The following is a 26,956-nucleotide window of genomic DNA, read 5'->3' on the forward strand; positions in this document are numbered from 1 at the left end:
CCAGTAAGATGCACTGACTGGAGATGGTTAAACTAAATCTCAAAATCCACAAGAAGAAGACCGCCATGGGGCGTAGATTGGCTGTTTATAGCATGACCTGCAGAAATAATTCATAATGCCCTCAATACAGCAACTGCCAACCTCCTCGGCTGTGTTTGGCAGACACGGAATAGTGTGTGGTGAAAACGTGTGCGGGGACCATCCCTGAAGTGTCTCATCTGGAGCTTGTGTTCCCGACTGTCTATCCATCAAGAACAGACAGACTGGGTAGACGTCTGATTGACTGGGGTTGTGTAAGTGTAAGCCCACATGCCTGTGTGTGTATAATGTATTATTGCCTATACATTCATCTACATTACAGCTGTCCTTGTGTTCTTGTTAGTGTGTATGTGTGTGCATTGTTGGATTTTTGGGTGAATACACAATTACTTTCTCTGTGCTGGAAGCTCAGTGATTTTGCATTTCTGGAAGAAACCTATTCCCTAGTCGAGCTGTCAATTTTTTTTGTTGCGTCAACATGCCATTAACATCACTATTGCTATATGCATTTTTCCCCTACCCATTATTCCTGTTTTGTTTTGCACATAATTTGCATCATTTACAATACAAGAACCCTCTATTTCTCTGGCATGTTAGATAAGCTCTTTAAAAAAATGCTTGTTGGTTTGAATCTCCCAATTCATGGCAAATGATAAGCAGCCTCAGTTTATAATTTGTAATGGTGTTAAAAGTTTAACACTGTTGGCATATTAATGCAGTTGTCAGATTTAAATAGATGTATTGTACATAGACACTGCTCTCAAAACAACCTATTCTTTCTCTCTCTCCCTCTCTTCCTCCCACACACACAGGCAAAAACACGTATGTGTAAAGTGAGCTCTTTCAGTTATTTCCTCTACGAAGTTAAAGACAGAAGCAGCCCCAGTGTCTGAACTGAGGTCAGCTCTATTTAAGGAGCAAACAGCCAGACTCCTGGAGCCAGAAGGCTGAGGAGACGACGGACCAAGAGAGATGACAAGAAAAGAGTAGAGGGGGAAGGGAGAGAGGAGCAGAAATGAAAGGCTGAGTGAATGATAGAGAGAGGGACTGGAGGAAAAGGCGAGGCTAGTCAATTTGAAACCCAGCCATGCTACACCAATCCCCTTGACACAAATCTGGAGTCACCAGATCTGTCTGTCTTTTGGAATCTGGAAGAGTTATTTATTAAAGCCTTGTAACAACCACCATCAACACCACCTATAGGCTGAAAACTGCAAAGGGATTTCTTGATCTGATTAGTAAAAGGCCTCTTGTGGTTGTTTTAAATACCGGGATACTGTAAAACTATTCAATGCAGATTTAGTCATTCAGCTCTCTTTCTTGTGTACTTTCTCAAGCTCTGAATTATGGATGAAGTACAGGCTTGGATGGTCCTTTCTGTTGCTGTCCTGTGAAAGTCATTACTCTGGTATTTCATTAAAAGTGTTTTTGTCCCAAAGGGGACAAGTTGTCTCTGGTTTTATAACAATGCTAAATGAGCACTTAGACTGGGAACAGGAAAAGAGTGAAATATGGTTGTTTTTTTCCATGCAAGAGAAGTACAAGATGAAAAAAGAACACTAAGATTTCCATCCAACTTTAAAGTTACACCTCTGTGCCGTGTGTGTTTCAGTAGGTGGGCCAGTCCTGTCTTAGTGTACACATGCTTTTTTTTCCAGCTCAGCAACTGAAGAGCCTGATTCAATTGATCACCGTCGCTTCTGTGGCACACAGCTTAAGTAGAGACAACCTATTGATTGTGTTTTCTAATGCTTCATCCCCTTTAAGAAAGAAATACTTATTTTATTTGATAGACCAGATCTAGAGCTGGAGGTTTAGAGAAACCATGCCTTGAGAGTTCCACAAGAGCCAAACCACATGATAAATAGATCTGAAATGTCAATATAGGGCATCCACGGAACAGTTCCTTAGAAATGTAATGTTCATTAGAATGTAATGGGTCATTAGAAAATGTCACGTTTTTATGCTGTTCCTGCTGTTAGGGGCAAGAATATTCAGTTATTTCGGCACATTTTCTTTTAACTTGCATCTCTTCGGCTGTATCAAAAATAGAAGGTATTCTTGTGAGGAGAATGCATCTGAGGGAGCAGGCAAATTGAGTTTGCGCTCCATGTGTTTTGAATTGTAATGTGTTTCTGGGTGTCTCGGCTGAATAAAGAAATCCTAAATGCTCACACTGGGGTTGGAACTTGCCATAATAGATCTGGGTGTGATGATAGATATAATCATAACTAATGACCTGGGCTCCTGCTAGGTTGGATTTTACATGATTTAATGATGTGACGTAACACTACGTGGCCCTCACTTCTGTCCATGTTGTTTACGGTCAAACCAGTGCTAATTCGATTGTAGGGACAGTTCACTTAAATAGTTCCTTAAGTCTTTAACCAGGGCCTTGTTCAGATACATATTTATTAGTGTAGTAACTATGCTTTTAAGTTCCCCATACATTGGGGAGCAGGCTGGCAGCAACAACCAACAGTGTCCCTCGATCCTGCCTGACGATCACTGCACTGTCCCACACTGCTTTAGTTAGTGTCAGGGTTGTAGAATTGGAGGGGGGTGGGCGTCATGATCACCCCAAAAATACAGACCAGTAAATGTGATGGAACGTTATGGAACTTTACATTTTGGCAGACAATATGACAGGTGGCGTTACGGAAGCACACAAGGAAGAACAGGCCATGTATTTCAAAAATTAAAAACTCACTGAAATTAATATTCTTCCCACAAATGAGCAGTTGAAGTGAATTCTATTTTCAGCCACTGACTGATCGTACAGTATGTAGCAGATCGTTACTGAGGCCTATTACATTTTGAAATATATTTTATGATTGCTTGTTCTCCAAAACTCAAAATGAATGAAATAATCCAGTTCCCCATTGTTTTTTCCTCCATGATCACTGGTTCTACAGGGTTGAAACTATTTTTCCATGTGGCAACACATTTAAGGAGCAAGCCAATTAATTCAGACTACTAATAATGTAATAATGCTTGATTTACACTGCTAAAACAAGTACATGTATCAACCAAAAACCAGGAGAGGGAGCGGTGCTTAACATTTAGACAATAACAATAATATATTTTTTCCTGTTAAATAACACTGATGGCAAGAGAAAGATGTTGAGCAGAAACATTGAAAAACTCTATCAACACTTTGTCTGCATTTAGTCATGTGAATATAAAATGTTCCCGACACTATAATAGACTGGGTACCTGACTGATGAATGCATTTTATTTCCTTGCAGACTAGTATTGGAACTATAGGCTTTTCTGACACAGCTTTGGTGCCAACCGGGGGCGGAACCGAGCAATCCTGTTATGTGACATTTGAGTACAGACACTATATAATTTTTTAATTGAGAGCCATTTGTAAGATTTGAGTTGCAGTACGACATTTAAAATACAGGTATAATGTTCTGATGAATCCACCTTTTCTTCTATTATGGATTATGCGGTTAAAATACAATCAAGCACTTTCCCTGCTGCTCCCCAGTCAAACATGCGTTTTTAGTCACTGGGGATCTTTCTGGAGTTAACGGTATATTTGATCAAAAAAGGAGGGAATACTAGTCACAACTTGTGACAATCAGTTTTATACTCGAGATTCAACAGACATTCACATTCGTTCCTCTGTTCAGGCTCCCTTCCACATTTAGGGACCGTGGTAAAAGAGTAAACCAGGTACATGCAGAAATGTCAGCCAACGATTATAGATTTCAATGTGTTTTATTGATTATTAATGAATCAGTAAAGACATTTTCCACCTAAACAAACGTTAAACAATTATGGCAGCTATTTCTAGAATAATATACATCAGGTTTGACATTTCTATGGCCATTATTGAAAAATACAGCAATTAAGAGACCAGTGCACCTTTTTCTTTTCCCAAAAAGATGAAAAGGAAAGTTCAGAGTGAGGAACAGAAGCATACAATTTGCAGTGGTCTCTTAATTTTAACCCTTCTGTTCCTCACTCAAAACCTTCCTTTTCTACTTTTTTGGAATGTAAATGATTAAATGTTTTTCCGCTGATTTATTGATCATTAATACATCAATAAAGACCTTTCTGACCATATGAAATGTGGTATAGTATTTAGCATGCGGATTGATGTTGATGAGAGTTATCAATAATTCTATAATCCTCTGCTGACATTCCTTTAAGTACCTGGTTTACTTTTTACCAAGTTCCCTAAATGTGGAAGAGACCATGAACGGGAACGAATGTGAATGTCTGTTGAATTGCGAATATAAAACTGATTTCACCTTGGTTCTGTGAGATCAGTTTTAAGATACATGTTGATCTAGTTACATAATCAATAAAGACAAGTGAGGCAGTTCCAGTGGGAGACATACATGCCTGTGAGAAAGTCCACTGGTTAGTACGTCATACTTGACTCCTGGCGTTGAGCGAGAGCAAGTTTATTTAGCTCACAAAGAGAGTGGAATTCAAATGGCTAGGACCCATCTTTTTGTTTTACTTCATTTCCCACGCGTCATGGCATCATCAGGGCCACAGCAACTTCAGAATGACACTGCTAAAATACATAGTACAATTTAAAGGTGAATACTATGTATTGGAAGACTGAATTGGATTGAGGAACAAACATCTGTCAAAGGATGTGATTCTCTAACCGGAAACACAACCATATCCTGCCTACTCAACCAGTCTAATTCATTTACCTGAGGCCAAGCTCTTTTATAATGCCCAAGCCTTAAAAAAGTTTAAGCCACCTAAACAAATAGCTGTTAACCTGTTGATATTTCTTGTTATTGACATTGTTTATCAGTGCTATTTAAAAGCACAAGATATGATCATTGTCTAAGTGTTAAGAACCGCTCCTGCTGTTTTCGGTTGATACTGTCGTGTCAGCAGTGCACATCTAACATTATTACGTTATCGGTGGTCTGAATTAATTGGCTTGTTTTTACTTAAACCGTGTTTCCACACGGAATAATCGTTTCAACCCTATGGAACCAGGGGTTATGGAGGGAAAAACAACAAGGTAATAAGGATTATATAATTCACTTTGTGTTTCGTAGAACAATAATATATTTTATAATGTACAGTGGGGAGAACAAGTATTTGATACACTGCTGATTGTGCAGGTTTTCCCACTTACAAAGCATGTAGAGGTCTGTACTTTATATCATAGGTACACTTCAACTGTGAGAGATGGAATCTACAACAAAAATCCAGAAAATCACATTGTATGATTTTTAAATGATTAATTTGCATTTTATTGCATGACATAAGTATTTGATCACCTACCAACCAGTAAGAATTCAGGCTCTCACAAACCTGTTAGTTTTTCTTTAAGAAGCCCTCCTGTTCTCCACTCATTACCTGTATTAACTGCACCTGTTTGAACTCGTTACCTGTATAAAAGACACTGTCCACACACTCAATCAAACAGACTCCAACCTCTCCACAATGGCCAAGACCAGAGAGCCGTGTAAGGACATAAGGGATAAAATTGTAGACCTCCACAAGGCTGGGCTACAAGACAATAGGCAAGCAGCTTGGTAAGAAGGCAACAACTGTTGGGGCAATTATTAGAAAATGGAAGAAGTTCAAGATGACGGTCAATCTCCCTCGGTCTGGGGCTCCATGCAAGATCTCACCTCGTGGGGCATCAATGATCATGAAGAAGGTGAGGGATCAGCCCAGAACTACATGGCAGGACCTGGTCAATGACCTGAAGAGAGTGGGGACCACAGTCTCAAAGAAAACCATTAGTAACACATTACGCCGTCATGGATTAAAATCCTGCAGCACACACAAGGTCCCCCTGCTCAAGCCAGCGCATGTCCAGGCCCGTCAGAAGTTTGCCAATGACCATCTGGATGATCCTGAGGAGGAATGGGAGAAGGCCATGTGGTCTGATGAGACAAAAATAGAGCTTTATGATCTAAACTCCACTCGCGGTGTTTGGAGGAAGAAGAAGGATGAGTACAACCCAGAGAACACCATCCCAACCGTGAAGCATGGAGGTAGAAACATCATTCTTTGGGGATGCTTTTCTGCAAAGGGGACAGGACGACTGCACTGTATTGAGGGGAGGATGGATGGGCCATGTATCGTGAGATCTTGGCCAACAACCCCCTTTCCTCAGTAAGAGCATTGAAGATGGGTCGTGGCTGGGTCTTCCAGCATGACAACGACCCAAAACACACAGCCAGGGCAACTAAGGAGTGGCTCCGTAAGAAGCATCTCAATGTCCTGGAGTGGCCTAGCCAGTCTCCAGACCTGAACCCCATAGAAAATCTATGGAGTGAGCTGAAAGTCTGTATTGCCTAGCGACAGCCCCAAAACCTGAAAGGTCTGGAGAAGGTCTGTATGGAGGAGTGGGCCCAAATCCCTGCTGCAGTGTGTGCAAACCTGGTCAAGAACTATAGGAAACGTATGATCTCTGTAATTGCAAACAAAGGTTTCTGTAGCAAATATTAAGTTCTGCTTTTCTGATGTATCAAATACTTACTTAAAAATCATACAATGTGATTTTCTGGATAATTTTTTTGATTCTGTCACTCACAGTTGAAGAGTACCTACTTCTACATGCTTTGTAAGTGGGAAATCCTGCAAAATCGGCAGTGTATCAAATACTTGTTCTCCCCACTGTAATAGAATAACAATCGATTGGTCATTAGCTCAAAAACGAATTCACTGTTGTCTCTGATTCAAATGAACAAGCTAATTTGTTGGAAGAATATTGAGAATAGTAATTTAAATGAATATATATTTTCACAAATATGTAGATGGCCCATTTAAAGAAGTGTGCTTCGCAAACGCCACCTGACCTGTTGTCTGCCTAAGTGTGTACTTCCACAACGTCACTTGACGTGTCATCTTAAGCTGATGATTGTGGCCCCTTTGGCGTTCATTACACCTGTCCTTATTTACATATGACACACCCATCATTTTTGCGGGTGTGGCGATCATCAACCTATAAATAGGTAGCTTAATAAAGTATAGCCTAAAACCGCTAATTAACCATTCGTCATTCTCCATGAAAAAAATCAGCGCAGTCACAGAACTCTTTTTCGCGTCTCAGAGGCGAGGTCCTTAACGCCTCGAGCACACCCCAGTGTCAAATCAGAAAGCTTGCAGAAATGTTTTATGCAGCTACCCAACTACTCAGAATGCATTGATTCTCCACCGATGTTGCATGCTGCTTTTTATAAAATGGAGAAACTAATTTTTGCTGAGCATATTGTGTGTCAAGTAGCAACCTACGTAGGCTACCCATTACTGGCTAGTTAGCAACTTGCCAACCATATTTTTTTAGACTTTATAGACTTTTCAAACTTCTATATGTGCAAATACAATTTGAGGCTGAACCCAACGCATCCAGAAGACCAAATGTTCGGCAACTGCATCCGCACTGCAATGCTGCAAGCCAATCGCAGAGTTCCATTTGAAATGAATTATCTTCCGGAGTATCACAGCGCATTTATGCTGTAGGCATGATCAGGGCTTTAGATCAGCAAACTCTGCCGTGATTAGTGTAACTGTTTGACCCACAACCACTAGTTTATTTTTATTCTCACCAGTCAATTTAAGACCTGTTAGCTAATCAAGATGCCAGCCACAGAAATAATTTGTGATCTCCACGTATGTATAATTAGGTGTAGCCTGGCCCGGGGGCGTGAAAGTGAACAGTAGGCTTGATACTGTCCACCTTTGCTGTCTTGCCAGGTGGGCTCTCGTCACCACTGGGATGCCCTCCCTCCAATGCCTTTCGGGGGAAGAGTTACTGGCTTGTTGTTGTCTCTCTGTTGTGCACTTGTGCAATTGGGCTGTACGCTGCTAGCAATACTCGGCCCTCATTCAAGGTGGCTGCGGTTGGTGGTTGTCCCTTTGGTTGATGCCTGGCAATGTGGGTGGATTGATTTCCTTCCTGTTAGGCCCTGTCCAGGGCCTCCCCCGGGTAGGGCCACAGTGTTGCCGGACCCCCCCGTCTCAGTTCCAAGGTCTTACGCTGTTATACTATTGTGCTGGGGGAGTAGGGTCAATTCTCCTTCCCCACTAAGTTCTCCTTCTCCACTACAAATCGTTGTTGCCACTGATATTCAACACTGAAAGCCACTGAAATTCAACACTACTGTTGTTTGCTCCTTGGGGTTTAAGGCCGGGTGTCTCTGTTAAAGCACTTTGTGACAACTGCTTTTGTAAAAATGGTTTTATCAATACATTTGATTGATTGATGTCAATACTGTAGGCCTGGGTGACTTTGAAAAATCAAAGCAAAGCAACCATCGTAAGGATACTACACAGAATATACTGATAAATACCAAATCTTTTGGATGAGTGCCAATGTTTTCACAATGATTTTCTTAAATTTTTTAATCTGGTCTTTTGCATTGTAAGTCTAAAAGAAATTGTGATGATGTCGTCGAGAATACTCAACTATAGATGGAAGAATATGCGGCCTGATATGTACCTGAAAATCAAGCTATTGGCTATATAGCTCCTCCAGTTAAGCTGACCATAAGTAGAAAGATATGTTGCAACCTAGTACTTCGAAACATCAATTCTGAAAACAAAGTGTGTAGCTAGCTAGTTGTTATATTGTTGGCTGGTGAGGCTATCTAGAGTTGTAAATGCAATATGTCTGCTATTCATCTTGTAGATGCTAGATGGAGGAACTTCTTAATTACTTAATTTTCCTTTTAAAGGAATTACTTGCATGAACGAGACTGGTCATAGTACAACATCTCACATGATGATGTCATTTGGTGCCTCTTTGTGACTTTTTTGGAGATCGGGTGGTTTGCTAGCTGTCGTGTAACCATCCACTAGTAGATGATACTTAGAGACTGTACGCATGGTGATTTGGACAATGAACATTTGAAAATCAAACCCTCGTTGTGGGTTTGCATACTGTATTGTGCCCATTACTGTATAGCTTATCAACTAACTAATTCATTCAAAATATTTTTTATATTAATACAACCACATTTATTTATTTGTTTTCATGAAATGACTTTATTATTTTGGTAGCCAGTCATGGCATGTCTTAAATGACTGCAATGATCTCAAACATTCTGCTCGAACACTCACAAACTGATTCTATTACCTTACATGTGGGATTAAACAACATCATGAAAGACAACTAGACCAGGTGAAGCATGACTTCATGATTCAGCTGCTAGCACACAAAAAAAACATTTCTGGTCCTGCAGTATACCTTCACTAGTGGGACTGAATGTTTCAGCAGGCCCCTAGCATTTCATAAATATGTCCAGAATTACTGCAAATGTTTGAGGGTAACTTGTATAAACCATTTTTATTCTTTCTGGAAGCAAAGTTCATTTCACAAGGCAGATGGTATCCACCCAAATCATCTGGGTGCCTGGATTGTATCTCAACACGACAAGGCAGCCTTAAGGAAGAGACTGGCCAAACCAACCTCAGCTTATTTACTGACTTTAAAAACTCAACTTCTAAAACTCAACTTCTGAAACAGTGAAACAAAATACACACAGACGGAACATAACAACCAAAAGCAAACTAAATCAAAAAAGAGAGAAAGGCAACTTACTGCCTTCTTAACTTGGAGACCTATTGCTCTTCCTCTGCCTAAAATAAGGAGTGAAATAATGTATATGAACCTAATTTTGTACAAATGATTATGTCAGCTCAACCTATGCTACCAGTAGTTTTATATCTGACTATAGTATTACCACAAGCTTGCATTAACAAAGAGGTATTGGAAGTAATAAACTTGATTCCCATCTAGTTGAGTCACACTAGTAGCTTAAGAATTATAAACTCCAATAGCAATCCTGTATATGCTGACAATCCACTTATGTTAAGAAAAACACAAGGGCCTTTTTTAAACCTAATTGATTTTAGTATCTCAATCTAATGCATATTTATTTTATTTGAAACACTAAGAATACAAATGATGCCGATATTGCACTTGACGGGTACAATGCATCCTGAGCAGATAAGGTGGAGGCTTGGGATTTTTACAAAGATCCCCTTTCAGTTACTCTTAAGTCTATCTCTATTCATAAGGAATTTCAATTGCTAGCCTTCAGTATTCAATTAGGAAACAATTGTAATATTACAGTTGTAGGAGTACATGGCCCACCATCTCCCAAGAAAAGTATGTTAAATCACCTAATGGACAATATTTTAATCAAATTATCATTGGCGATTTTAACCTAGACAGGAAATTACAGGAAACAAATTGTATTGCTTTTATGTTGGCCTACACTAATAGATAGTCGACCTACATTCATATTTGGCCCATGGAGTCCTTTTTCAGAGACATTATTCACCTCTATCCCAGCCTGGAATTAACATTATTTGCATCATCCAAATCCATGAATAAAACTGTGTGTCTCAAGCCAAAAAAAAAAACTGCATTGCAAGTGGAAACAAACTCCAAAGATAGTTTTGTTTAATATATGTATATATATTTTGAACCAAACTAGATTTAGTATTGTCCCAATGAAACTAACAAATCTAGTGTTCAAGTTAGCTTTATCCACAATTTTTTTTTAGAAAAGTAGAACACTGAGCTCACAAAAACTAACTGAAATCTGAAGTAGGAATAATTAGATTTAAAAAATAAATAATTAAATATGTGTATATGTAGTGAAAGAAATAACTGCTGGGTGTGGATGATGACGATGGCCCACATTGTTCAGTTACTTCGAATGTGTGTGTGGATTTGCATGCTGTGTTTTAAAAGCAATTATCTGTCATCATATTGGAAAAACTGCAGGGATGTGATACAATATTAATTAATTGATTAACCTATGTATGTGTGAATATTTCTGTTCTAATAACACAAACCTTGGCTGTTGTCAATTCACAGAGGCAGTGTAGTCAAACAATGAAAATGGTGTACGTTTAATTTTAAGGGAACAGTCTGAAGGAAAGCAGCCTCACACTAAAAGGCAATTGCATCGAAATTTAATCATGGATGATGTCAGCGGAAGGTTATGGGTTGAACCTAGGCAAAACCTTGTAGAAAGGGCAAGCTGTGTCGATTTTGCATTGGATGCGTGAGAGCACGTTCTCCCTTTTTTCCCCACTGAAATTTCTGTAGGAATTGGGCGGTATGTCAGTCACATTGGAGTAGCATTTAGAGCAATGCATAAATAAGTGCTTTGGTGACACGCTGGAAGCAGTCGTTGACAGCTAGAGGTTCAAAAAGATAATCGTGTCCTCTCCTTTTGCAGTAGCATCCTTCTCCAACTCGCTCTCCATCTAACTTCAGCTGTTTATTCAGCGTTGATTCGTTCAGAGTTCAGAACACGAACGCCATCCTTCATTGTTGAAATCTGAGGAGAAAAAACACGGCATACACGTCTGCACTTTCAATTTCAGTACATAACAGAATGTTGACCGCACTTGCAAACTAAAAAGACGGTCATGAATATCATAAAACGTCCCTTATATAACATCACTCCAAAACGTTATTATAAACCTAATGGGAACAATGCTGAATGTCCTAGGATGTCCACTGTTTGCATTTTCTGTCTTTCCATTTTTCTTTTTCTTCCCTCAAGCTTTTAACAAATCTTTAAGTGGCTAATATTGCCCATAAAGACTTAACAAATAGGGACTCCATGTGAACAAATTATTGTAGGATCAGTAAGCAAACCTTCTTGCAATGTGCCATCCTGGAGGAGCTGGACTGCCTGTGCATCCTGAATGGGCTTGCCGGTACCGGTAAGGACACTGGCAAAATGCAAAGCTAGAGAAGAATCAGTCAGGAAGGATAAGGAAAGAGCAATATTGTCTGTGGCCACCACCTGCAAAACCATTCCCTTTTATGGGGGTTGTCTTGCTGTTGCCTCTCCAGTGCACCTGTTATCACTTTCATTTGTACCAAAACAAGTGACATTGCTTATGCTTCCTAACTGGACAGATTGATATCCTTGAAGTTTAATTGACTTGGCATTATACTGTGATGATTACGTGTTCCCCTAATTTTTTTGAGAGGTTTATTTATTATTGGGATAGTTGATGCCACTGGAAAGTGAACATAGACTAGTCACTGTTCACCCTGTTGGCTAAGGACATAGTTAAATGATTTAGTTCAAGACCAGGTCATTTCAATTAATCTTTTTAGGAATTAATGCATAACATCTCTCAATTAGTTTCCACTAACTTGTATATCAACCAATCAGATTAGCTAAAGAGCAAAATAATATAATTGGTCTGATATTATAAACACAGTCAGATTATTCTGATTTTTATTTTTTTATTTTTTTATTTTAAAGGAGATAATATTTTTCAATTAGCCTAAAATGACACCCCCGGGATCACCATAATAGGAACCCCCCAATATTGCTAGTCTCAATTTAACCACTGCCCAAAAGGAATACAACACACACACACACAGTGCAAAGAGCTAGACAGACACTGATAGGCTGTGTTGATTTGTTCTCACTCCTGGGGGGGCTGGGGGTTAACATGGTGAACATTCCCACTCAAGGCTGATGCTTATTATAAACCTGGAGCTGCCTGAGAAACAATCAGACCAAACACATTTCAAAAGTAACAAAGACACCTAACTGTTTTACACTGCTCTGACATTATTTCTTTAGAACACAGAGATTTTAACTTCGAGATCTGAGTAGGAGTATACTTTTGGGTAAGGTATGAAGTATCCACAAAGATTTCAAGCCCGTCCCAACCAATGTTCTTAATGGCCTTTGTCTCATTCTTTTAGGCCAGTGTTTCTCAACCCTGCTCTGTTGTCATATCTAATTCAAATGATCAGCTCATTATCAAGTCCTTCATGAGATACATCAGGTATGTTAGGGCAGGGAGAGATCCAAAACTTGCAGGGCAGGGGGTCGTCCAGGAGCAGGGTTGAGAAACACTGTTTTAGGCAAACATGGTTGAGTGATCCAGGAGGTATCAATTCATAAGGAGGCAAACAGAAAGGCATACTTCCCTTCTCGAATGCCACCTTTCTGATTTGGAAGTATGTTTTCCCTTTCTTGATTTGCTTGCATTATGTAATATCAGTCAGTGTAAAATGTGGAATGTGTACCAAAGATTGGCCAATGATTAAACAGTTGTGACAACCCTAATTAACCCTAACAGAACGTTGCAATCACAAATGCAAGCATGGCAATGCTTTTCAATATAAGAAAACATTCATATATCTTGTGTGATTATTGATGTTTGGCAAACCCGACACAGGCCAGCTCTGTACCATTAACATTGCAAACACTGTACAGTGTTTGTTAGGACTTCCAGGACCACCAGTGAGGAACATTCGAGACAATAACTTTGAAACCATAAAAACGGTGTTAGTCTACCTAATCCATACCTTGTTAAAGGGAATAAACAACACACTTACGGGCAGTTTCCTGGAAATAGATCAGGCCTAGGACACTGAGTTGCTTTCATGGAGGATCGGAGTGTATTGATAGGATGACCACAGCATTTCTTTTCAACATGAGCAAAAGCTTTTGATTTCCTAGTCAAGTTACCAAAGACCATGTCATAATTGATTCATTTGACCAGCAAAATGTATAGAAGGGTGTGGCAGTACCAGGACCTGTGTCCTGTAGTGGGATAAACTGAGTATATTCACACTTATTTTTTGTGCAATCTAAGTCAAATCCCTCCAGGGGGAAATAAAACATACAATACTCCAAGCCGCAGCTCCATATTACTCAATAGACATTTAGAGGTGATACTGTGCACTGGTTTTTATGGTGGAATTGACGTTGGGTCACCTGTTTTCATAACAATTTCAGCACAATTTAGCATGGGAGTAGTCAAAATCCTATTTATTGGGCTTTTGATGCGGAACAACCCGTTGAAACCAACATACAGCAAGTTTGACTAAAACTTCCCAGGCCCAGTGGGACATTGAGGGCAGTAATGTGGGTTTGTGAGCAGAGCAGTCAGGTGTGGAGCTGAGTGACAGACTGAGGGGTCAGGAGGAACTGCAGGGGACCAGTAATAGGGGCCACTGTGTTCTCCCTAACACACTGGGGACAGCTGCAGCAATTCACCCCCCCCCCCCCCCCCCCCCCACACACACACACACACACCATGGTAATTCTGAGTATGATGATACCAGCCTGCTCAGGTGCGTTAGAAGTTCTGATCTACTCTGTGATGTCACAAATGTTATCTGACTATGGCAGTAAACAATATAGTTCATCTGGATGAAGTGGATGGCTTGAGAGCATCCTGCACAGCCAGCATAATAGGGCGCTGCTCATCGTGAGGTATGTGACAGGTGACGAGAAAAGATGACACCCACTGCCACAAGACACGATGAATTAAATCACTGGCATTTTAAAGAGAGCAAAGTTATCAAGTATGGAACCCTATATGAGAGTCTGGTGTTACTCAGTTGTAAACTGGTGATGTTGTTTATGATCTACCGTATTAAACACAAGTTATATTTTGTGAGTTAAGCCAAAGGCCATGTATAGGTTTTAAATAGAAATACTATAATTTTATTATTATTATTTTTGAATTATTACAATATTATTTTTATTTAAATCTTAATGCCAATGACTGCCTTATTCTTTTCACTGATCCTGCTTAAGTTTGTCTGTTCATTATGTTGGAGTGCATCTGCCTAATGGGCCATATTTGCATACTGTGGCTAGAAATGTTGCAAATATACTTTTTCATGGATACTAATTACAGTTGAGATTTTTATATAGCAACTAATGTTATCTCGTTGCAGTGACATTACTTTACAGGGGCTGGTCATAAAATTAGAATATCTTCAAAAAGTTTATTTATTTTAGTAATTCCATTCAAAAAGTGAAACTTGTATAATGTATACATTCATTCCACACAGACTGATATATTTCAAGTGTTTATTTCTTTTAATTTTGATGATTATAACTGACAACTAATGAAAACCCCAAATTCAGTATCTCAGATTAAGGTCAAGCTGCTTGCCTATTGTCCTGTAGCCCATCCCAGCCTTGTGCAGGTCTACAATTTTATCCCTGATGTCCTTACACAGCTCTCTGGTCTTGGCCATTGTGGAGAGGTTGGAGTCTGTTTGATTGAGTGTGTGTACAGGTGTGTTTTATACAGGTAACGAGTTCAAACAGGTGCAGTTAATACAGGTAATGAGTAGAGAACAGAAGGACTTCTTAAATAAAAACTAACAGGTCTGTGAGAGCTGGAATTCTTACTGGTTGGTAGGTGATCAAATACTTATGTCATGCAATAAAATGCAAATTAATTATTTAATTTGAAGATAAGGATTACAGACTTCTACATGCTTTGTAAGTAGGAAAACCTGCAAAATCAGAAGTGTATCAAATATTTGTTCTCCCCACTATAAATAAAGACAGAATGCAGTGATGTGCAAATCATTTAAACCCTATATTCAATAGAAAATAGTACAAAGACAACACTTTAAATGTTGAAACTGAGACATTTTATTGTTTCTTGAAAAAAATATGCCCATTTTGATTTGGATGCCAGTTGGGACAGAGCCAAAACAGTACATAAAGTGGAATGCTAAAAACTATACCTGGTGAAATATCACATAACTAATTAAGTCAATTGGCAACAGGTCAGTAAAATTATTGTGTATTAAAAGATCATTCTAGAGAGGATGGATCTGTCAGAAGTGAGGATGGGGAGGGGTTCACCACTCTGTGAAAGACAGCAGGGACAAACAGTGCAATATTTTTGAATAACATTTTGTTTTCGTAAAATTGCATAGAGTTTGGGGATCTCCTAATCTACCATACATAATATAATTAAAAGATTCAGAGAATCCGGAGAAACCACTATAGGATGTCCATGAGTTTCGGGCCCTCAGACGGCACTGCATAAAAATGGACCCAATTCTCTAGTGGAAATCACTGCGTGGGCTCAGGAACACTTCAGAAATCCATCGTCTATGAAAAGAGTGCATCGCTACATCCACAAATGCAAGTTAAAACTCCACCATGCAAAGAAGAAACCAGATATAAACAAGATCCAGAAATGCTGCCAACTGAGGCCAACTGTTCTGTGGTCGGAAGACGAAAATAGTGAAATAATATTTGGGAATCATGGATGTGGCGTCTTCCGGACTAAAGGGAAGAGGGACCATCCGGCTTCTTATCCGAGCACAGTTCAAAAGCCTGCATCTGTGAATATTTGGGAGTGCATTAGTGCACATGGCATGAGTGACTTGCACATCTGTGGAGGCACCATTAATGCTGAACAATATATACAGGTTTTGGAGCAACATATGCTGCCGTCCAGACAGCGTCTTTTTCAGGGAAGGCATTGCTTATTTCAGCAAGACAATGCCAAACCACATCCAAAAATTTAAATAAAAATGACACACTGACAAGACAACTTGCTCCTTTTAATACTGATTTTTTAATAATTTAGGCTTTACCAATAGGCTTTCCTTTAAGCTGTTCACAACGCAAAAATGCATAATGTTGATACCGTGTAGATTTCTCTTACTGCCTGATATACTGTATACTGTAGGCATCATTGCAGACCAGGGAATGCCCGATGTTTTCACTTCTTTTTGCTATTTGGTGCATCATTGGGCAGTCTGTATCGCTGCTTAATTTCCATGGAAGAAAAATGGTTTCTGGTATCTATGGGGTGAACACTGACAGCTATTTATTAGCCATGCAGTGAACAAAATTACAAAGACTGCACTGGCACTTTGATATTCATGAAACCTCCTTAAATGCTCATAGTTGTGAGATGTCACGGGTATGATGGAATGAAGGTCAAGTAAAAGCAAATGCCAGTTACTAATTTGTTTAATTTCATCAGCAGTTTGGTGCTATTTTCAATAAGAACGTTGAGTTTACATTTTAGTCTCATGAGGAAAAGAGATTGCTGACCTCCCAGTGTCAGAGCATTCCAACTTTCAAAAACACATTCACCATGCGTGCAAATAAGATATTAACTTTTCTGCTGGCTTTAGTGTTTTTTTATATGAAAGAAGCACTTCTCTGACAGTGGATAGTATTTGGTTAGCAGTTAATTTTTCTTCATGCTTGTGCGTTTCGAAGAGGAAGACATTTCCAACAAAACCTATACCTGTACTGTCCGCAGTTTAGGCCATACATTATTTTTAGGTTTAGGGTTTTCATAGGAAGTAGGGACATGTTGTCACAGTAAGTTTGGACTTTTCAAATGTCCCACGCTGGTGGATTGGAAACATTATTCTGTAATATATTCATGGAATTCTCAAATGTCCACCAGAATCAACATTTGATTTCCAAATCTATTTATTTAGGGTTCGGGGTATATAGAACACGCATTGCCTACTCTCTAAAAAAAGATCAGTAGTCACCTCATGAATATTTCAGCGCCTCATATTTGCATGAATATAACATCTCATACCGGTGAGACAAACCCTATGTGTCACTTTGACGTCTCCATGACTAACTGGTTCAGAAGGTGTTTGGAGGTGAAATGTTTTCATGGCCTGAACTAAACAATCAGTTCAAAATGGCTTGTCTTAAATGGCACCCTTCTCCCAATTTAGTGCACTAGTTTTGACTAGGGCCAATGGGCTCTGGTCAGAGTTTTGCACTCTGTTGGAAGTGTGGTGTTTTTTAGGATTCAAGCCAGTTCTAAAGAAATACTAAAGTACCAGACTCTTCAGCTAACATTACAATCATCGCCACTTCTTGTCATTACCAAAGATACTGACCTTTAGTCTCAATGTTGAATGCGCACCAGCATTCACTGCAGTGTCGGTCATTGCTTAATAGGAATTACATAACTATTTTTAATATGGATCCTTGAAGTCCAAAATAAACATTGGGGGCCGCGCATGCCAGAAGTGGTAAAAAATGAGTCCAGAAGAAAAAGTATTTCTGTCAGATACACTCTTTTCAAAAAAATGTTTACCATCAGTCCAATGACATCTACGATCTCATTGCCATTTGGTTGTTCACCCTTTGACCTGTAATGCTGTGAGTTTATTCTCCTAATGAGAAAGCTATGTGGTGATGATTACACATGAAACACATCAGCTTGATCATGATCTGGTCTGTGTCTTGGCTGGCTGGGACTCCCTGTACTTCTTGATACCGGGGGTGTAATCACAGTTATATGTTGAGCTCAAGTCATGGCCATATCGTGATGTTGATGAATTATGTGTCAGTCACACGCCAAATACTGCAAATCAATTGAAGACGATGCCGCCCACTCCAGATTAAAGGTAGATTTATGGCTTTATGGCTACCAATGTACTAACTTACAATGGAATTTGACTGTTTACAAAATACAGTATATCAGTAAGGCATTACAGTAGTGCCTTTTCTTACCATTCGCTACAATTATTTAAAAAAAGAAGCATGTGAAAAGTAATTTACACATTTTGAAGTAGTTAACAACCTGCAGTCATTTTGATACCCTACCTTGGTTACAATAGTGGTATCTGGTACCACCTAATGCTCACCTCATGTCTGCTTTCAAATTGAGATGGCCCTTCCCCAAGATAACACCGACTGCCACATTAAACTCTGAATTAATTCACTGGCATTTTAAAGGAAGCAGAATTCTCAAGTACGAAACACTGAGAGTCTGGCGTTCTTCTAAGAAAACATAATTATCCTCATGTTTTAAATTGTGTGCAGTAATTATCCCTTCAGTTTCTCCACGTTATTGTGTTACAGAATTAATTTATAATTGATAAAAAATGTTGGTCATTAACATACAGGTAATACCCCCTGATGACAAAGCTAAAATGTATTTACCCATTATTCAATGCTTTGTACGTGTGGCTTTGGTAGCAATTGTTGCTGAAATGGGGTTCAGGATGGTGCCTGCAAACAGTATCTTTCCTGATGGACGTTTGGAAGGCTTTATAAAGTAATTCCCAAATTCAACCAAATTCTTGAGGTAGGCAAAGGTTCATAAGGCAGGCAAGGTGGCTACATATATTAATCTCCAAATATTAATCAGGAGAGATCTGTCATTTATGTTGAGCATGGAAGTTGTCTGTTAATTCAGCTATTATAATAAGGCAATCCTAGTTCAGCTGGCCCGCAATAGAAATGGTTGCCATCTCGGGATTTGAACCCAGGTCACCCATGTGAAAGTGTGTGTCATTAACAACTACACCACAGAGATATACATATGCTGGGTGTCAGTATAGCCTCTTGTCTCTATCAGGAAAAAATCCTGTTTTGCCACTGATAATACTTAATTGGTCATTTGTGAATGACATTGATACAGTTAAACTGACTAAAGTTTTTTACTAAGTTTGACTCCACCACAAATAGCGTCTATGAATGGAGTTTGCCACTGGCCGTTTTAACAGTGTATTAGCCAGTAATAAGCTTTACCAGTATCTACTAACATACTGGAATAGTCATAAGAATTGAGAAATTGCTAGCGAGTCTGCCAAAGCTATTTCATTACATGGCATAAGAATTCAATTTTTTCTTTCATGGCAAAACAGCACACTTTCGTGATGACATTTATACAATAATTATCAATTAAGGCAACGATAACTAACTTTTTCAACTAGTGAAACGACGAGAGAATCGCGGGAATCTACCAGAAATAATTTATAAATGTTGTTGCTCTCAATAGATTCAAATTTAGGTCTTCCACATGAGAGGTACTGTTTTTTACGACAACGCCACAGCATAACACGTTTCAACAGTCGCTAGACTCCATTGAGGATTGTGTTAAACTGACTAACGTTTCTTATTAAGTTTACCTCCACCATAGCGTCTATGAACTGTATGGCTTTTGCCACTGGCCGTTTCAACAGCTTATTAGCCAGTAATAGGCTTACTAGTATCTACAAACTTCCTAGGAATAATAAGAATTGGGCAATTTCTAGCGAGACTGAAGATGAACTTTTCCATGCCAGAAACAGCTGCAATATAACCGTAAACTGTTTTATTTCAGGCATACCATAATGTAGATACTAATGGTTTTAGCCAGCAAAGTTTTCGCCTCTACGGAATAATTAATAAGGCGTACTTAGTGTTATGGAAATTCTTGAACTGATGTATACTTAGTCCTATACATGTATAAATGGGTTACTAGTTAAAGGTACTGAGTCCCCATGTTCAGATAAGAAAATGAATGTAGGAGAGGGGGATCTGGTGTTTAGGGTCATCATTGACTGGTATCAGCAGATTATAGGGTCACTTGTAAATCTGCCTATCTGTATAATTATCCCTTCAGAGTCTATCTGTTGTTTGTCCCGATTATGTAAGACCTCTTAGGAGGTGAAGAGGTTATCCATGTGGGGGGGACAGCCTGCCCCTTGGTTAAAACTTAGGTAGTGATAGATCAAAGGGAATGTTTTATTGACATTGGACCGCTGGGCAGCATCCTACCACACCCCTTTTTCCCCTTTAAGTACTGATGATTGTCCTGTATTAATTTAGAGATTCCTCAGATGATTATTCTGTAAGCTTTTGACATGTCTCTCTGTTTGCAAATAAACAGTTCATTGTGCCAAGATAATGTTTTTAAGAGTTCTGATCGATGGAATTACCATCACACACTTACTTCGCCTGCGAGGAGATACGAACTTGGAACCTATAGTTCACAAGTCTGCTTCTCTAACCAATACGATATTAAACAAGCAGTGGTCAGTAAGTAATTCACTCACTCAGTAAGAGACATTTGCTCTTCTTGGCCGGCTGCGCTTACGTGGTCTGTCAAAAAGAGGGTGAGAGTTAGTGGAGCCACTGCTGGCCTTCTCGTTCGATGGGTTTTAGAAGAAAGCAGGGGTCGAACAGCTCCAAGAAGACTCTTGGTTCAAATTTCACAATGACGGATTCCAACGGGCTCCTGTGAACCTTCAATGCTTTAGAACTCACCAGATCTATGCCTTGACATAAATCTCTGAGGTTTAAGGAGAGTTTCTTGGACTTCAGGGCTCGGACGCACACCACTCAACTGTGGTCGCAGACTTTTTTTCTTGTTGACACAGCAAATTATCCCTAACTGTGAGTTTACTGTTTTAGCATAGGACAGTACTGCAATCCAATCATTTCCATTCGAAACATGGGTAAAGCCCTAATTGAAAAATGCATTAGTATTACAAGACTTACTGTCATGTTTTGCTCTGCAAACAACCACAAACACGCGTGGAACAATGCGGTATGCTGCTATTCTGTGTAAAGACGACACCACAAATGACAGATTTCCTATATCTTAATCTCTCTGTGTCTGTTTATTAGCTACCCGTTGACAAATCCATAGCCATATGCTATGTGTAATGAGATAGCTATGATAAAGAGCTATTTCTTAATTAATTCTGTTTACGCTTTGATGACATTGTAATTGGACCCAGCATTCACACAGCAATCAGCTCTAACATTCTCTCATTAATCATCCAAACGAATTGACAGTCTTCTTACTGTGAGATACTTTTCCTGCGCGGCCCAATGCAGTGAGCAGAGAAATCTCTGAATAAAAGCCAGGTTGAACGTGTTGATTTCAATGTTTTTGGCGCGCTGTCAGTTTTAACTGAGGCTGTAATCAGATGGACACTGTGTTGTTCAGAGTCCCTTGTTTTGGTCAACGCGTTTTACATTAAATCAGGTCACGGCCACTTGACCCCAGAGACCACAAAAACAGCCAAAGTGCCTTGTAGCTAATCATAATCCCCGACACACACCAAAACTGCACCTTTGCCAGATACTGGTCAGAGGCAGCTTGGTTGACAGATAGCTCTTTATCTTGGGAAGGAAAATGTGGTTTCTGGGTGCAGATTATAGTCACCTCCTGAGCAGAGAGAAACTACTGAGATGCGATACCTCTACCCGCATCTCAATCTAAATCCCATTTCTGAGCTTCCATCCCCTGAAGTCACCTGAATTCTGAAACAGAGCTTCATTTTATAGCCACCACAGTGTGTAGAAATGGGAGAAAACTGGGCTTCCAGTGGATCATAAACATGAGTGACTTTATTCCAGGCCTGCTCATAGCCCTATGTTGTAACATATTGCCATCTAACAGGGTCAATCTCGGAAGGAAATAACAAATGGTGGCAAATAGGGATGTGCCGGTGCTTAATCCAATAGATGGATATCTCGCGGACGAGAAAACTTTCACAAGCCTGGGCAAAAATCCTTTTCACCTGATTAAGGACATTCATGAGGGAATGCATAATGCCTTGAATGTCAAGGTCCTTCATTATCCCTACTTTTAAAGGAAGCTTTGCATTGGCCTACAAACTCAAAATGGCCACCACCCTCCAATCCACCGCAATGCCCGTGTGACTGGTGTAAGGCTATACCACAGCTCAGGTGGTTGGGTGTGTTCTGAAACAGAGGTTTTCTGGGTCGAGCCCAGTGTGGAGCCGGCCTGAGTGTCAGCGGAGGAAGCTAAACAGTTCAACGGCCGGGGGGATTGCTCACTGTGTAGCGAGTTTAGTTGTGAGTGTAATGGAATTAAGATCCTACTGTGAAATCACTCGAATGTTATCCAACCGGTAACATTTGTGTATTTCAAACAGTTGGGACACTGTCAAGGAAGTCGGTCGCTTGTGTTGCGAAACAGAGGACAACTGGTTCATGCCCTGTGTCGTCTGACACTGACTAGATTTCATGCCGGCATTTAGAAACAATCACTGTCCCCAAGACAACTGTGTGGTTCTGAAGGGATCATTCAAGTGGGAGCAATAATGGTCAAACAGCATAACAGTGGACAGTATGAAGCTATTACAATTTCCTATAACTATTCAATTATTTCAGGTCTGTATTAGAGAAAAAGTACCCAGGGGTTGTATGTCTGCTCGGCCATGATTATACAAGCTCTTAGGCACAGATAATAAAGAACCCCTGAGGCATCGCTTCACATCGCCTGGATATTATTTGCTCACATCACACTGAGAGCAAATGAGCAGTTCTGGTTAATAGGCAGACCTCCAACAGGTCCACCTGCTACCATATGACCCAGTATGAAAACCAATAATTCACATGTTTTCCCTCATCCTAGTCAGTAACCGTTCATTGTAACTATTACCTAATAAACCCCTATTTACCGAATACATGGGACCACGCAGTGGTATTCAATACCATTTCCAGGGACTCGGATGCGTGAGCTTGGTAGTTTTAACCCGATACACACAAGTGGTGAATGTAGCACTTAGGCCGGCGTTTAGACGCAGTGAGCGCTTTGGGGGAGCCGGGCATTTAGGAAATAACAGTCAGGGTTGGGAAGACGCCGCTGCTGTACGCACAGTTTGGAACCGCCCCCGCTCCGGGTCCCGTCGCCGCGGGCTTCATCACGCCGCGGTGACATGGATACGAGATCTCTGGCTGAGAGGGCGTCAGGGGTTCACGCTGACTTTGCCGACAACCCCCCCCCCCCCCACACCCCACTCCCCACCTTGGCCCCACCGCCCGCACGTCGCCCAAACCGTGGCGGGCGCCGGGATCCCCATTGGCTCCGACCTCGGTGTTCATCTCCCGTCGAGCAAACTGCTGCCTCCGTGCGCCGCGCGATCTCCGTCGTCTTTGTTTGCACAGCGGGTCGTGCGTTGACCCGAACGCGCTCGCGCTGGCGTGCACGCACATAATGATGTCGTTTTGTGGATACAGTAGTAGTTCACTGCTGAATATACCTAACATTGTATTGACCTATATAGCTCTATCATGTCAATATGTATTTACTGTGTAAAAACATACTTGGTATGTGGCTTTGGTACTAGGAACATACTGTGCCCCTGAGGAACACTGCAGTGATGTTAATGACAGGATGTGTATTGGATTGTACATTTGACCCCAGTTGCAGAGGACTAATCTTAGTTAGTTTAACCTCATTTGCTGATAATTATGAAACACTTTCAATTAAATGTCAGTTGTGTGATATGCTGTGAGATAACAGTATAATTAACCAACAAGATAATGAACAGCAATTGTTCTCCGTTACACGACTTGATCATTTAATTAGTGACCAAAACCATGTTTACATTCACACAGAAAATGGCTTAAACTTTGGAAATATTACTGTCGTGGTTATTTATTTATTATGTCCTTGTGTTTATCCTTCCATCCATCCATCTTCTCCCGCTTATCCGGGGCCGGGTCGCGGGGGCAGCAGTCTAAGCAGGGATGCCCAGACTTCCCTCTCCCCAGACACTTCCTCTAGCTCTTCCGGGGGGACACCGAGGCGTTCCCAGGCCAGCCGGGAGACATAGTCCCTCCAGCGTGTCCTAGGTCTTCCCCGGGGTCTCTTCCCGGTGGGACGGGACCGGAACACCTTCCCAGGAAGGCGTTCCGGAGGCATCCGAAAAAGATGCCCAAGCCACCTCAGCTGACCCCTCTCGATGTGGAGGAGCAGCGGCTCTACTCTGAGCTCCTCCCGGGTGACCGAGCTTCTCACCCTATCTCTAAGGGATCGCCCGGCCACCCTGCGGAGAAAGCTCATTTCGGCCGCCTGTATCCGGGATCTTGTCCTTTCGGTCATGACCCAAAGCTCATGACCATAGGTGAGAGTAGGAACGTAGATTGACTGGTAAATCGAGAGCTTCGCCTTGCGGCTCAGCTCTTTCTTCACCACGACAGACCGATACATCGACTGCATTACTGCAGAAGCTGTACCGATCCGTCTGTCAATCTCCCGTTCCATCCTTCCCTCACTCGTGAACAAGACCCCTAGATACTTAAACTCCTCCACTTGAGGCAGGCACTCTCCACCAACCTGAAGTGGGCAAGCCACCCTTTTCCGACTGAGGACCATGGCCTCAGATTTGGAGGTACTGATTTTCATCCCCACCGCTTCACACTCGGCTGCAAACCGTCCCAGTGCATGCTGAAGGTCCTGGTTAGAAGGGGCCAACACGACAACATCATCTGCAAAGAGCAGAGACGAAATTGTGTGGTCCCCAAACCTGACACCCTCCGGCCCCTGGCTGCGCCTAGAAATTCTGTCCATAAAAATTACGAACAGAACCGGTGACAAAGGGCAGCCCTGCCGGAGTCCAACATGCACTGGGAACAAGTCTGACTTACTGCCGGCAATGCGGACCAAGCTCCTGCTTCGGTTGTACAGGGACCTGACAGCCCTTAGCAAAGGACCCAGGACCCCATATTCCCCAAGCACCCTCCACAAGATGCCGCGAGGGACACAGTCGAATGCTTTCTCCAAATCCACAAAACACATGTGGATTGGTTGGGCAAACTCCCATGAACCCTCCAACACCCCGTAGAGGGTATAGAGCTGGTCCAGTGTTCCACGGCCCGGACGAAAACCACACTGTTCCTCCTGAATCCGAGGTTCTACTATCGGCCGTATTCTCCTCTCCAGAACCCTGGCATAGACTTTCCCGGGGAGGCTGAGAAGTGTGATCCCCCTATAGTTGGAACACACCCTCCGGTCCCCCTTCTTAAAAAGAGGGACCACCACCCCGGTCTGCCATCCAAGAGGCACTGTCCCCGACCGCCACGCGATGTTGCACAGGCGTGTCAACCAAGACAGCCCCACAACATCCAGAGACTTGAGGTACTCAGGGCGGATCTCATCCACCCCCGGTGCCTTGCCACCGAGGAGTTTCTTGACCACCTCAGTGACTTCAGCCCGGGTGATGGACGAGTCCACCTCTGAGCCCTCATCCTCTGCTTCCTCAATGGAAGACGTGTCAGCGGGATTGAGGAGATCCTCGAAGTACTCCTTCCACCGCCCGACGACATCCTCAGTTGAGGTCAACAGCTGTCCAACTCTACTGTAAACAGCGTTGGTAGGGCACTGTTTCCCTCTCCTGAGGCGCCGGATGGTTTGCCAGAATCTCTTCGAGGCCAGCCGATAGTCCTTCTCCATGGCCTCACCGAACTCCTCCCAGGCCCGAGTTTTTGCCTCCACAACCACCCGGGCTGCAGCCCGCTTGGCCTGTCGGTACCCGTCAGCTGCCTCAGGAGTCCCACAAGCCAACCAGGCCTGATAGGACTCCTTCTTCAGCTTGACGGCATCCCTTACTTCCGGTGTCCACCACCGGGTTCGGGGATTGCCGCCTCGACAGGCACCGGAGACCTTACGGCCACAGCTCCGAGCGGCCGCTTCGACAATGGCGGTGGAGAACATGGTCCACTCGGACTCAATATCTCCAACCTCCCTCGGGATCCAGTCGAAACTCTGCCGGAGGTGGGAGTTAAAGATCTCTCTGACAGGAGACTCGGCCAGACGTTCCCAGCAGACCCTTACAGTACGCTTGGGCCTGCCGAGTCTGTCCAGCTTCCTCCCCCGCCATCGGATCCAACTCACCACCAGGTGGTGATCAGTTGACAGCTCCGCCCCTCTCTTCACCCGAGTGTCCAAGACATACGGCCGCAGGTCAGATGAGACGACAACAAAGTCGATCATCGACCTGCGGCCTAGGGTGTCCTGGTGCCACGTGCACTGATGGACACCCTTATGCTTGAACATGGTGTTCGTTATGGACAAACTGTGACTAGCACAGAAGTCCAATAATTGAACACCACTCGGGTTCAGATCCGGGGGGCCGTTCCTCCCAATCACGCCCCTCCAGGTGTCACTGTCGTTGCCCACGTGGGCGTTGAAGTCCCCCAGTAGAACAATAGAGTCCCCAGTCGGAGCACTTTCCAGCACCCCTCCCAGAGACTCCAAGAAGGTCGGGTACTCTGCACTGCCGTTCGGCCCGTAGGCACAAACAACAGTGAGAGACCTATCCCCGACCCGTAGGCGCAGGGAAACGACCCTCTCGTTCACCGGGGTAAACTCCAACACATGGCGGCAGAGCTGGGGAGCTATGAGCAAACCCACACCAGCCCGCCGCCTCTCACCATGGGCAACTCCAGAGTGGTGAAGAGTCCATCCTCTCTCAAGGAGTGTGGTTCCAGAGCCCAAGCCGTGTGTAGAGGTGATCCCGATTACCTCTAATCGGAACCTCTCAACCTCACGCACCAACTCAGGCTCCTTCCCCGCCAGCGAGGTGACATTCCACGTCCCTAGAGCTAGTTTCCGTGTCCAGAGATCGGGTTGTCTA

Source organism: Esox lucius, chromosome 25, assembly GCF_011004845.1.
Source record: "Esox lucius isolate fEsoLuc1 chromosome 25, fEsoLuc1.pri, whole genome shotgun sequence".
NCBI lineage: Eukaryota > Metazoa > Chordata > Actinopteri > Esociformes > Esocidae > Esox > Esox lucius.